We start from the raw sequence: 13,591 nt of genomic DNA, 5'->3' as shown, positions 1-13,591 counted from the left end.
CCCAAAATCATTTATAAAGATGAGGAACCCAATGGGCAAGTATTTGAACAGGCCTTTCCTAGAAGAAGAACAACAAAGAAGCATAAGAAGAGAGGTTCAACCTCAATTTGTGTGAGTGCGTGTGTCAGAAACCAAGAGAACTTACAGCATGTTAAAGCCACATTATTATTCTTCGCCACATTTTAAAAAATTTACTGAGTTATAGTCAATATTAGATAAGTTTCAGGTATACAAAAAAAGTGATTCACAATTTTTAAAGGTTATACTTCATCTATAGTTATTATAAAATATTGGTTACATTCCTTGTACTGTATAATATAGCCTTGTATTTTCTTTATTTTATACATAGTAGTTTGTATCTCTTAATCCTTCACTTGTATCTTTCCCCTACTTACTTGCCTCTCCCCACTGATAACCACTAATTCTTTTATCTACAAGTATGTCTCATTTTTGTTATATTCACTAGCTTGTTTTATTTTTTAGATTCTACATATAAGTGATAACAAACAGTAATTGTCTTTCTGTCTGACTTATTTCACTAAGCATAATATACGCCAAGTCCATTCATGCTGCTGCAAATGGCAAAACTCATTTTTAACGCCTAAGTAGTATTCCAGTGTGTGTGTGTCACCTCTTTTTATCAGTTCATCTGTGGATGGACACTTAGGTTGTTTCCATATCTTGGCTGTTATAAATAATGCTGTTATGAACACTGGGGTGCATGTATCTTTTCAACTTAGTGTTTTCTTCTTTTTTTCAGATATATACCTAGGAGTGGAACTGCTGGATCATATGGCAGTTCTATTTTTATTTTTTGAGAAACCTCCATACTATTTTTCCACGTTTTTACATTCAAAAGATAGTAAGACACTGCTCAGATCCTACTAAAACCATGAAGAATCCTGTATCTTCACTTATACAAACAAGAAAATGACAAAGTAACAGAAACCATAAACAAAATGAAAAGACAACATACAGAATGGTAGAAAGTACTTGCAAATGATATGACTGACAAGAGATTAATTTCCAAAATATATAAACAGCTCATTTATAGCTCAATATAAAAAACCAAACAACCCAATCAAAAAATGGAGAGAAGATCTAAATAGATATTTCTCTAAAGAAGACATATAGATGGCCAAAGGATACATGAAAAAATGCTCAACATCGCTATTTATTAAAGAAATGCAAGTCAAAACTATAATGAGGTATCACCACACACCAGTCAGAATGGCCATCATCAAAAAGTCTACAAATAATAAATGCTGGAGAGGGTGTGGCAAAAAGGGGACCCTCATATACTGTTGGTGGGAATGTAAACTGGCGCAACCACCATGGAGAATAGTACGGAAGTTTCTTAAGAATCTAAAAATAGAATTACCATAGGACCCAGCTACCCTATTTGTGGGCATATATCCAGACAAAACTATAATTTGAAAAGGTACATGCACCCCAATGTTCACTGCAGCACTATTTACAACAGCCAAGACACAGAAGCAACTAAAATGTCCATCAACAGATGAACGGATAAAGAAGATGGAATACTACTTAGTCATTAAAAAGAATGAAATAATGCAGCAACATGGATGGACCTAGAGATTATCATATTAAGTGAAATATGACAGAGAAAGCCAAACAGAATTATGATATTGCTTACACATCTAAAATAATGATACAAATGGACTTATATACAAAACAGAAATAGACTCATAGGCACAGAAAACAAACATGGCTATCAAAGGGGAAAAGTTGGGAGAGGGATAAATTAGGAGTTTGGGATTAAAATATATATATTACTATATATAAAATAGATAATCAATAAGGATCTACTGTATAGCATAGGGAATTCTACTCAGTATCTTGTAGTAATATACAACAAAAAGAATTTTCAAAAGAATATATATGTGAATCACTTTGCTGTACATCTTTAATACATTATAAATCAACTATATTTCAATAAAAATTTATAAAAATTCTTGGTACAATAAAAATATTTTTTTGTTTCCACGAAACATATTTTTAATTTAAAGAAAGTGACAATGTAATGTACAACATGGTGACTATAGTTAATGATACTGTACTGCATTTGAAATTTGTTAAGAGTAAATCTTTTTAAGTCTTTGTTTTAATTTAAATTTATAAGAGTAAATCTTAAAAGTTCCCATCACAAGAATAAAGAGCTGTAATGATGTACAGTGATAGATGCTAAGAATAAAGAGCTGTAATGATGTACAGTGATAGATGCTAACTAGACTTCCTCAAGTGATCATTTCAAGCTATACACAAATATCAATTCATTATGCTCTGTAACTGAAATTAATAATGTTATGTGTCGATTATAATTCACTTTTTTTTAATTTTTATTTTTACTTTATTTTACTTTACAATACTGTATTGGTTTTGCCATACATTGACATGAATCCACCATGGGTGTACATGCGTTCCCAAACAGAGACGGAGCAAGACAATGAAGAAGACAAAAGCTTACAAAAAGCCTTTTAAATGAAATCTTTACAGAAAATCAGAGAAGATAAAGAAAAATTTATTGCACATTTTACTGGAGAAGGCAACTAACTGGGTTCATTATTAAAACTTCCAGTTTGGGGTTAGTTTAAGAAAGGAGGTGAAGGTTGTTTTTTCCCATCCCCATGCTAGCTGGCCAAAACTGAATTTGTCCTCCATGTTCCAAAGGGTAAAATTCTTAAGTGCTTTTATATTACAGTAATCACCTTACCAGAAAGCTGTTTATTCAAGAAAAATGAGATTCATAAGCTATCTTAAAACAAAAATTCTTTTGTCTCCAATATAATGGAATAATCAAGCTCCAAGTGACTTGAAAAATCCAGATGCAAGGCAGTGTTTTTATTACATTTTCTAGTATTACAAAAGTAAATAATGAACCATTTTATTGTCTTTGCATTGGAGGCCTTTAAGCTTAAAGATACTAGTTTTCAAATCAATTTATAGCTGAAACCTGAAGTCCATGCTGTAAACACTAAGCAAAACCTAAACAATAGCAAAAGAAATGAAAGTATTTCTTTCCGAGTGGTAAAATCAGCATTTTACCACTGATTTCTTTAAAAAGTGTCAATTATTCCCCCAATGATTTAGGTCAATATGAATAGAAGATGCTTATCCTTTGACTATATTTTGGACAAAATATTTACGTGAAAATTTTGAAAAATGTAAACAGATTTTTAAAAGCCTACTCATATATTACATAATACTTATGTTATATAATATTTGTTATTCTGACCAAGAAGAATGTATTGAATTCTACCCACATGATCAACTAATTATATTAAGAACTCTTTAACTAAGATCCACTGTAAGTTATAATCTAATAATCTAATAATCATAATCTAATCAATCTTAGCAAAAAATATATTTAATTGTAATCTGTCTTCTAAAAGTTTATTATATTCTTCAAAATTAAATTAAAAAAAAAACAAAGAATTTCCTTTTAAAAAGAATACTGTTAACACACCATTCAGTCATAAGCAGCATGAGTCAGTTCAATGAAAACAACAAACATCTGGCCTGATCACAATTAGTACAGTCCATTTACTAGAGTTTTATCTCTTTTTAGTGAGTGACTTTCAAATACGGTAAAAACCTTTAAATGACAATTCACTAATCAGAGCTTCATAGAAAGCCAACATTCCAGACAAAAACTTTTCCAAAATAAATCTCCACTTTATTAATTAGGTCACTCAGCTTACACTGTGCAAGGGATTCAAGGGAGTACACAGAACATGCAGGTCTGGATAAAGATAATAGTTTTCCTGGGCCCCTAATAAGTTTAGCAAACTTAACAAAATTAAAGACAGTAAGGGAAGTGTAGGTAACTCTATACTTTACACAATTTTTCATATCGATAGTATCAGTCATATTATGGGATATATACAGGGCTGAGGTTTGTTGATTAATCAAAAAAGTTAAAATAGGAATCATTTGTGACTTGCCTTATCATTTGATCTAGAGACAAGGCTTTTCCTTTGTATATAAGCCTGCTAACTGGATCTTTTTCCACAAGTTAACCTCACTCAAAACAATGAATGCATGAACTGTGATTTATAGATGTCTCCTTCAAAACAGGAAGAGAAGAAAAAGCCACTTGTACTAAATCCTTAGGAGTTTTTATAATTTCCTTCAAATCTTTTTAAAGTGCAGGTCCAGGACTGAAGTGAACTGAGTGACATCTCACGCTGAAATTTTTCAGGGGTTCCCCAAAACTCAGTAATCAAGATAAATGCTAATTTAATGCAATACTTAATGATGAAAGATTGGATGCCTGTCCTGCACAATCAAGAACAAAACAAGGGTAACTGCTCTCAATATTTTTATTCAATAATGTGCTCAAAGTAGTAGCCAGGGCAACAGTCAAGAAAAAAATAATAAAAGGCATCAGATTGGAAAGGAGGCAATGAAACTTTCTCTATTAGCATATGACATGAACTTACACATAGCAAATCCTAAGGAACTGAGTAAAAAGACTGTTAAGAATTAATAAATGAGTTCACCAAGGTTACAGGATACAATTTCAATATGTAGAAATCAGCTGTACTTCTACAGTTGCAATAAAAAATATAAAATAGAATTAAGAAAAAATTTCATTAATAAAAGCACACAAAAGGAAAGAACACTTTGGAATAAATTTAACAAAAGAAGCACAAAAGTTGTACTCTGAAAACTACAAAATATTGCTGAAAAATAAGATCTAAATAAATGGGTAGCTATCCTACGTTCATTGAATTAATAATGTTAAGATGTCAATGCTCCCCAAACTGATCTGTAGATTTAATATAGAGCCTATCAGAATCTCAACTGACTTCCTTGTAGAAACTGTCTAGCTGATTCTAAAGTTCATATATAATTGCAAGGGAGTTAGCATAGTCAAAACAATATTGAAAAATAAGAATGAAGTGGAAAGACTCAAATTTCCTAATCTCAAAACTTTCTAACAAGCAATGGTAATCAAAACAGTTTGGTATTGGCATAAGAACGGACATAGGGATCAATAGAACAGAACTGATAGTCCAGAAATAAAGCCATGTATCTTTTTGGTCAATTGCTTTTCAATAAGAGTGCTAAGATCATTCAACAGAGAGAGGACAGTCTCTTTAACAAATGGTACCACACACAGTTGGATAGCCACATGCAAAAGAATAAAATTGGACCCTTACTTCATACCATAAACAAATATAACTAAAATGGATCAAAAAGCTAAATGTTAGGGCTGAATGATGAAATAGAAGAAAACATAGAGGTAACTCCCTATGTCCTCAGTTTTGGCAAACAATTCCTATGATACCAAAACCATAAACAACAAAACAAAATATAATTTGAACTTCATCAAAATTAAAAACTTTTATATACCAAAGCACATTATCAAAAAAAGTGAAAAGACAACCTATAGGATGGGGGGAATACTTGCAAATATATGTCTGACAAGGGATTAATACACAAAATTCCAACTCATCAACAATAAAAAATTCAATCAGGAATTGAACAAAGATCATGAATAGATATTTCTGTACAGAAGATACACAAATGACCAACAAATACATGAAAAGATGCTCAACATCACTAATCACAGGCAAAATGCAAATCCAATTCATATTGAGATACTACTTCTCACCCATTAGGATGGCTATTATGAAAAACAAAACAAAACCAGGTAATAATGAATGCTGGCTAGGGGATGGAGAAATTAGAACCCTTGCATAGTATTAGTGGGAATTTTTGCAAAATGGTGCAATTTCTGTGGAAGAGTTTTGCAGTTCCAAAATAAGTTGAACATAGAATTACCATATGATTTGCACATCCACTCAAAGGAATCCACCCCAAAGATTTGAAAACAGCTTATCAAACAAAAACAGTTACATATATGTTCATAGCAGCATTATTCAAAATAGCTGAAAGCAGGAAACAATGCCAATGACTATCAATTTGTGAATGAATAAACAAAATGTGTTATATTTATATAATGGAATATCATTTAGCCATAAAAAGGAAGGAAGCTCTGATTCATGCTACAACATGGATGACCACTGAATATAATACACTAACTTAAACAAGCCAGTCAAGTAAGGTAACATATTGTATGACTCCATTCATATAAAATGTCCAGAATAAGGCTAACCATAGAGATGGGAAGTAGATTTGTCGCTGCTTAGGGCTGAAGGAGATAGTGGGTGGTAGGACTGTTATCTAAAGAGCAGGTGTTTATTTTTCTGGTGATAAAAATATACCAAAAGTGACTGGTAATATTTGCACATATCTGTGAATTTACTAAAAATTATGGAATTGTACATCTTTTTTTTTTTTTACTGAAATACAGCTGAATCACAATGTCATGTTAGAGACTACTTCCTCCCTCCACCCCCACCACACGAGGCTGTGGCGCATGGTGTAGAGCTGCCTTTGAGCCCCGACTCTTTGCTTCCCAAGTGGGAGGAAATCTAGTAATGGAGTGGTTCCTCATCTCACAAGTGCCTGATTGCCTCAAGATCAAGGGATTGAAAAATGTTCCAAGTGTCCATGGGGTAAGTTCTCTTAAGGAATGTCATCTGGCACATAGATGCTCACAATAAGATACAGGAGGAATTAGAGAACTGGAGAAACAGACGGAAGATGCTTACTGGGGGACCAAAAGGAAAATGTGACCCAGCAGTTCAAGCCAGATACCTAATGATGGTTTTGATGAAAAAAGTCAAGAGACTATTGGAAGTCAAAGAATGAAATTTCTGGAGCAGTGGATGATGATTTTCTTAAGGCTAAATCCTGGAACAAGTAGTTATATGATTATGAAGCTAACACATCAGACAGATGGGGTCACAGTGGCTATAAAGTGTTATACCCTCAAGAATCTGAAACAGACAGTGATCAATAAGATAGTACATGCCGTCTAATGGGAAAAAAACATCTACCTACAAACACAAAAAGTCATCTACCCACAAACACAAAAAGTCAAAGAAATCCTACCAAAAAAATAAGGAAAAAAAAGTCACACAAAAACCAGAAGAAAAGCAAAAAGGAAGCCACAGATAGAACAGCTGATTCCTCAAGTGAGATCTCAGAAGAAACTGGGGCTTCTAGTGCTAGGAAAAAGAGACAACCATGGAAGCAGAAGAAAAAAATCTCGGAAAGTCTCTCAAGAAATCTGCTTTATTCCTAGAGGCAGAAAGTGACACGTCCCAGTCAGATGATTCTGCATGCAGCAGTTCCGAGGAAAGTGAGGAAAGAGACACTAAGAAAACCAAAAGGAAAAAGAGAAAAAAGCCCACATCCCTACAATTCACACTATTCATTGTACAATGAAATACAAGAGAGGACAAAGGCACAAATTGGAAAGTGGCTACAAACGAAAGGTCTGCTGAGGGTTCTGAGGATGACTAAATGAGAAAGAAGCATTCTTGTTTCCTGCATGATTGGATATTTATAGTTCTTACATCTTGGAGTTTGCCAGTGACGTTATTGCTCAGCACAGGAGGCCTGAGGTCAGAGACCTCCTGTGCCATCTACCTAGGTTCTGTCAGACTTCCTGTCTTCTATTTTGGCCTATTAAACTTGATCCTCTTACTGTTAATAGGGAATCTGTTATTTTGCTATGAAGGTTTCTTGAAGAGATTATTTTTGTGATTAATCACATTTAGAATAGAGTGCATATGCAGCAAATTAAAGGACCCAGATATGCAGATGATAGCACTCTCATGGCAGAAAGTGAAGAGGAACTAAAGAGCCTCTTGATGAGGGTGAAAGAGGAGAGGGAAAAAGTTGGCTTAAAATTCAACATTCAAAAAATGAAGATCATGGCATCCAGTCCCATCACTTCATGGCAAACAAATGGGGAAACAATGGAAATAGTGACAGATTTTATTTTCTTGGGCTCCAAAATCACTGCAGACAGTGACTGCAGCCATGAAATTAAAAGATGCTTGTTCATTTTGGAAGTAAAGCTATGACAAACCTAGACAGTGCATTAAAAAGCAGAGACACCAATTTGCTAACAAAGGTCTTTATGGTTTTCAAAGCTATGGTTTTTCCAGTAGTCATGTATGGATGTGAGAGCTGGACCATAAAGAAGGCTGAGTGCCAAAGAATTGATGCTTTCAAATTGTGATGCTGGAGAAGACTCTTGAGAGTCCCTGGGACTGCAAGGAAATCAAATTAGTCAATCTTAAAGGAAATCAACTTGAATATTTACTGGAAGGACTAATACAGAAGTTGAAGCTCCAATACTTTGGCCACCTGATGTGAAGAGCCAACTCATAAGAAAATACCCTGATGCTGGGGAAGACTGAAGGCAAAAGAAGGGCGAGCAGCAGAGGATGAGATGGTTTGAAAGCATCACCAATTCAATGGACAGGAATTTGAACAAACTCAGGAAGATAGTGGAGGGGAAGGGAGCCTGGCATGCTACAGTCTATGGGGTAACAAAGAATTGGAAACAATTTAGCAACTGGACAACAACAAAGGACCCAGAAAGCTGAATCCAGTAATGACCTGGGTATACCAATTGCAATGTCAAATTTGGGGAAAGCAAGGGCTTCAAGAGATGGATTGGTGCTCATGCTATATAGAATGGTATGATAAAGGAATACTGTGTTGCTCTGTTTATACAGTAAGTGCCACAACTTGACTTTTTTTGTCCTTAGCCTTAGTGCTTTGATCTTTCTGGATATTGGCCCCACAGGCGTGGTCCAGTTTACTTAACGAGGAACTGAACATAAGAACAAACACCTTCCACTCAGGATAACATCCACAGACAGCGGTTACAGGTAGAAACAGGGGTTTTTGTCAAATTTCCCTGCTGGACGGGGTCTGTGGTTACACTCTATATATACCTAAACATGGTAACTGAATAGCAAAAGGTTTTCTAGTTGCATTGCTTACTGCCTAAATGTACTTATATTCAAAATTATTTATTTACTTGTCATAGGTTAAGTCCTAAACCAAATGAGGAAGAATTAAGTATCAGTCATGCTGTCTAGTCATGTTGTCTAGTGGTGTGCTGAATAGGATTCAGAACAAGCAACAGTCATTTAAATGTTGTCTTCCTTGCTCATTTTTTAATCTGCTAATGAACTTTAGATTTTCCCTGAAACTAGGTTGAATCAGTTCTAAAGTAAAATGGGTTTCTTGGGACATATCCAATTCTTCCTAGTCTGCCTTTGGATTAAAGGACCAAGTAGAGATCTTGTTATTTCCTTTTACTATCTACTGTGATCCTACTATGTTAAGTCTTAAGAAACCAAAATATCACTGGAAGGCTGGCCGAACACAAACGAATTTTTTTCATTATGGCAGATCAAGTGACTTTGTTTTTTCCTGGCTGTCACTTCATGCACTGAGTAAAAAGCTTGAAAACTCAGGAAAAAAGAAAACTCCCCAATGTGCTTGTTTCAAGTATAAAGCAAAGTGATTCAATTATACATATATATATATATATATATATTCCTTTTCAGATTATTTTCTATTACAGTTTATTATGAGATATTGAATATAGTTCCCTGTGTTAAACAGTAGGACCTCATTGGTTATCTATTTCCTAATATAATAGTTTGTATCTGCTAATCCCAAACTACTAATTAATACCTCTCCCACCTTTCCCTTTTGGTAGCCATAAGTTTGTTTTCTACATCTGTGCGCCTTTCTGTTTTGTAAATAAGTTCATTTGTATCATTTTTTCAGATTCCACATATGATATTTGTCTTTATCTGCCTTACTTCACTTACTATGATAAGCTCTAGGTCCATTCAGTTGAGTTCAGTTGCTCAGTCATGTCTGACTCTTTGCGACCCCATGAACTGCAGCATGCCAGGCCTCCCTGTCCATCACCAACTCCCAGAGTTTACTCAAACTCATATCCATTGAGTCTGTAATGCCGTCCAAGCATCTCATCCTCTGTCATCCCCTAGGTCCATTCATGTTGCTGTAAATGGCATTATTTTATTCTTTTTCATGGCTGAGTAATATTCCACTGTATAAATGTACCACATCTTCATCTATCAATGGACAATTACATTGTTTCCATGCTTGGCTACTATAAATTGGAACTGTACATTTTAAATGAATGGCTCTATAAATTCACATATTCTATTTATGTGAATTAAAGCTCAATAAACCTGCTTTTTAAAAACAATCTAAATTAACACAGAAAACCTATGATGAACATTACACCAGCACTTTAAATAAAGACAGCCTTGGTATTACTGATAGTATTACTGATTTTTTTAATTTCCTCAAGCTCCAGTATGGCTCAGCAGGGCACTGCATAACCAATGACAGCTTTTTAAATCTTAAGCATTTCATTGGACCCCTGAAATTTCAGGAATCACCCAATACATTCAACTCTCTTTTATTAGAAATAGCTTCCTTTTCGTAGTTACATTTGAATAGTGATTGTGATATTTAAATAATGTAACCACAGTAATTAGCACAAATGGCATAGAGGTTTGTTTCATATCAAGCCACCGACTCGTGATGACATGGGCAGTGCAAGCAAAATTGAAAAGACAACTAGTGAAAAGATCCCTAGTCAAGAGAATTCAATGCTTGGTGGCATCAATTAATATCACTTAAAGGCTTTTGACTTGTTCAATCAGGCTCTTAATATACTTGGTTTGGTGGAGGGTTGCTGGGTAAAATATAGGACCATCCAGTTGAACTCAAATTTTAGACAAACAGTGGATACATTTTTAGTATACAAATGTCAACAATACTGCATGGAACTTCGTTTTATACCAAAAAAAAAAAAAAGTTGCTGTTTACCTGAAATTCAAATTATCTGAGCATCCTGTATTTTTATTTGCTAAATTTGGCAGCCCTAATTTGAGGAAATAATTGCTAGTAGAGCAAACCATGAAACTGAAAATAGCCAGTGAGGGTGGCTGTGGATTTTGAATCTGACCTATGAACTACAGTTTCGTGGATTTCTTAATAAGAGTGAATAAAAATCACTGGAAAAAAAACAAGAATTCACTCTGTGAAATATTTTGATTACTTAACATTTCCAACCACTACTCCATCTACCCCAATAGACTAGAAAATAAAACTTTTACAATTGTTTACATATTTGCTTACAGAAACACACAATGCTTTCTAATATTTTCAACTAAAATATTTCTCCCTTCTTTCCTGAATTTCGTATTACTAATGATAAAAGACAGGTGTAAGCTTTTGGTTTGGGTTAGTATTAAAAAGAGAAAAGAATAAAGTTCAACTGCAAGTGTCCAGAATGCCAAGCCTTATATTTAGAGCTTCCATCTCCCTTCAAATTCAGGACCCATGCTTGAAAGCCTCCTTTCCTCTAGACTTCATACAGAAAGATGGCCAGCAGTCCAGCTGAGAGACCTACAGCCACCCCCAGCACAGAGGCCCAACCTCCCCTCCCTCACACGGGCAAGAGCTCAGAGGCACTTGTATTTCAACCTTTATTTGCTTTCTCAAGGACATAAAACAGTTCACTTAAAAGAGCTTTAACCAAAGTGCTTAGAAATTATGAGAGGAGAAAAAAAGATGGGACAAAGAGAAGGGGGAAAAATGTATTTTAAAAAATGTTTCTTCTCACAATGTGTATGAGAAGGGGGAAATACAGCAAGGGACGATATAAGTATGTTGCTTTTAGTAAGTTCATGTCCGTCTCGGACTGCTGCTCACTCCGTTAGCCTGTGTGATCTTTACAACATCTCACTGAAGCAGAGAGGTGTAAGTTATAGCCAATTACAAGTGAGGGGATTGAATAAAACCTTGAGCAAATCATCTGCTATTATAATAACCTATATCATCACGAAAAGGCCAATCATATAGACATTAACTAATTACCAGGTATTTCACATTTTCATTACTGCGCTGGTTGTCTTTAAGTTTCATTAAGGTAGAAACTGTCTTAGAGATCCAACTTAATATCTTATTATTATATACATGCTTATATATATATATGTCATTGTTCAGTCACTAAGTTGTATCTGACTCTTTGTTACCCCATGGACTGTAGCCAGCCAGGCTCCTCTGTCCATGGGATTCTCCAGGCAAGAGTACTAGAGTGGGTTGCATGCCCTCCTCCAGGGGATCTTCCCAACCCAGGGATCGAACCTGTGTCTCCTTAGTCTCCTGCATTGGCAGGTGGATTCTTTACTACTGAGCCACCTGGGAAGCCCACAATACTGTATGCATACACAATAGAGTACTAAGCAGCTATAAAACAGAATGAGGAATATCTCCATATACTACTGCAAAGTTATCTTCAGAATACATTTCTAAGCAAAGCAAAACAAAAACAAAAAATCCTCAGTGTGTACAGTCTGCTATTGTTTATCTAAGAAAGGAATTGGGATGGCTACATATATGAGAAGGAGAGAAAGGTAATAGTTGGACTTCTTTGAATATGTCTTCTTTTGTAGACTAGACTTTTGAACTGTGTAAATATCATACACCTAATTCAAAATTGCATTTTAAAACCAATATAAAATCACAAGTAAAATTAAATAAATGGCCCAAACTGTGTATCCTTGTTGGCTGTATAATTGTAAAAACAGAAATTATAATTCAAGTGACTTTAAAACACAACTTAAATGTAGATTTCTAGTGGGATATACTTTAAAGACCAAAAAAAAAACCTGCTACAAAGCACAACTGTGCAGACATGCACACACACACACACACACACACACACACAGATATTGTAAATAGCTTCCAATAATCACATTGTTGATGGCCATGTAGGTATTGTTATTCTGGGGCTGTTGCATATATATATGGTAGGATAAACAAAATGATCATTATGTAGATATCACTGAACCTCTGTATTTGTCAAAAGGGGATACATATGTAGTTATCATTGAGGTTAATTAAATTTGAATGGTCATTATCAATAAAAACTCATGATATAGTTTATCCTAAAGAAAAATTATAGTTGTATTAATATATTCAAGAAAGGCTTTAAAACAATGATCCATCTAGTAGCAATAATACTCCTAATAATTATATTGTGATATCTAAATAACATTCCCCTCCAAAGAAAGAAACAAGGGCTCCATTTTCTAAATGGCTGATAATGGGGTCTAGAGCAGAAATGTACAAGAGGACCCTGGAGCATCTTACACTGAAAAGTAAGGAAGCCATCAAAGACTCCTAGGGCCATGTCAAAAGGCACTTCAAAGCCAATATAAATAACCTTCCATTGCCCAAATATGGGATCATTTGAGGATCAATAAGGGTAATAACTATGAGGACTGAAGCACATCATATATGTCTAAATGCAAGAGTTCATAATCATGCTAAAAATGATCACTGAGCATTTCTGGAAGGTGGTAAAGAACCAGCGAATTATTTTGGAAGCTGGAAAATAACAGGGAAGTATCAATCAGTCGTCTTGTCTTTTCCATGTGATTTCTACATCAGGATAAATGTACCATAAAAGAGGTAAGTGCAAACACTTGGGAAATAGTGAGGGCGGTGTCAGCATCAGGAAGATGAATTGTGGAGCACCAACCACAATGTGGAAAACCAGTGGGGAAGTGGAGAGAGTGACAGCAAGACCAGCTTGCAGACTGTCATGGTGGTATAAAGAGAATGACAAGGAGGT

At 34.8% G+C, this 13,591-nt stretch overlaps 1 protein-coding gene and 1 pseudogene across 4 annotated transcripts in view; one reads left to right on the top strand and one right to left on the bottom strand.

The window, feature by feature from the left end:
• KLHL13 (kelch like family member 13) overlaps nucleotides 1-13,591 on the bottom strand; it is a 200,171-nt gene that overhangs the window by 136,767 nt on the left and 49,813 nt on the right. The gene's annotated exons all lie outside the window — the stretch shown is intronic.
• Nucleotides 6,529-7,401, top strand: LOC138931202 (uncharacterized protein NKAPD1 pseudogene; annotated as a pseudogene).

The sequence above is a fragment of the Ovis canadensis genome, chromosome X, assembly GCF_042477335.2.
Source record: "Ovis canadensis isolate MfBH-ARS-UI-01 breed Bighorn chromosome X, ARS-UI_OviCan_v2, whole genome shotgun sequence".
Taxonomy (NCBI): domain Eukaryota; kingdom Metazoa; phylum Chordata; class Mammalia; order Artiodactyla; family Bovidae; genus Ovis; species Ovis canadensis.
Note: the sequence above shows the minus strand (reverse complement) of the source record. Positions and strands in the feature narration are given on the sequence as shown.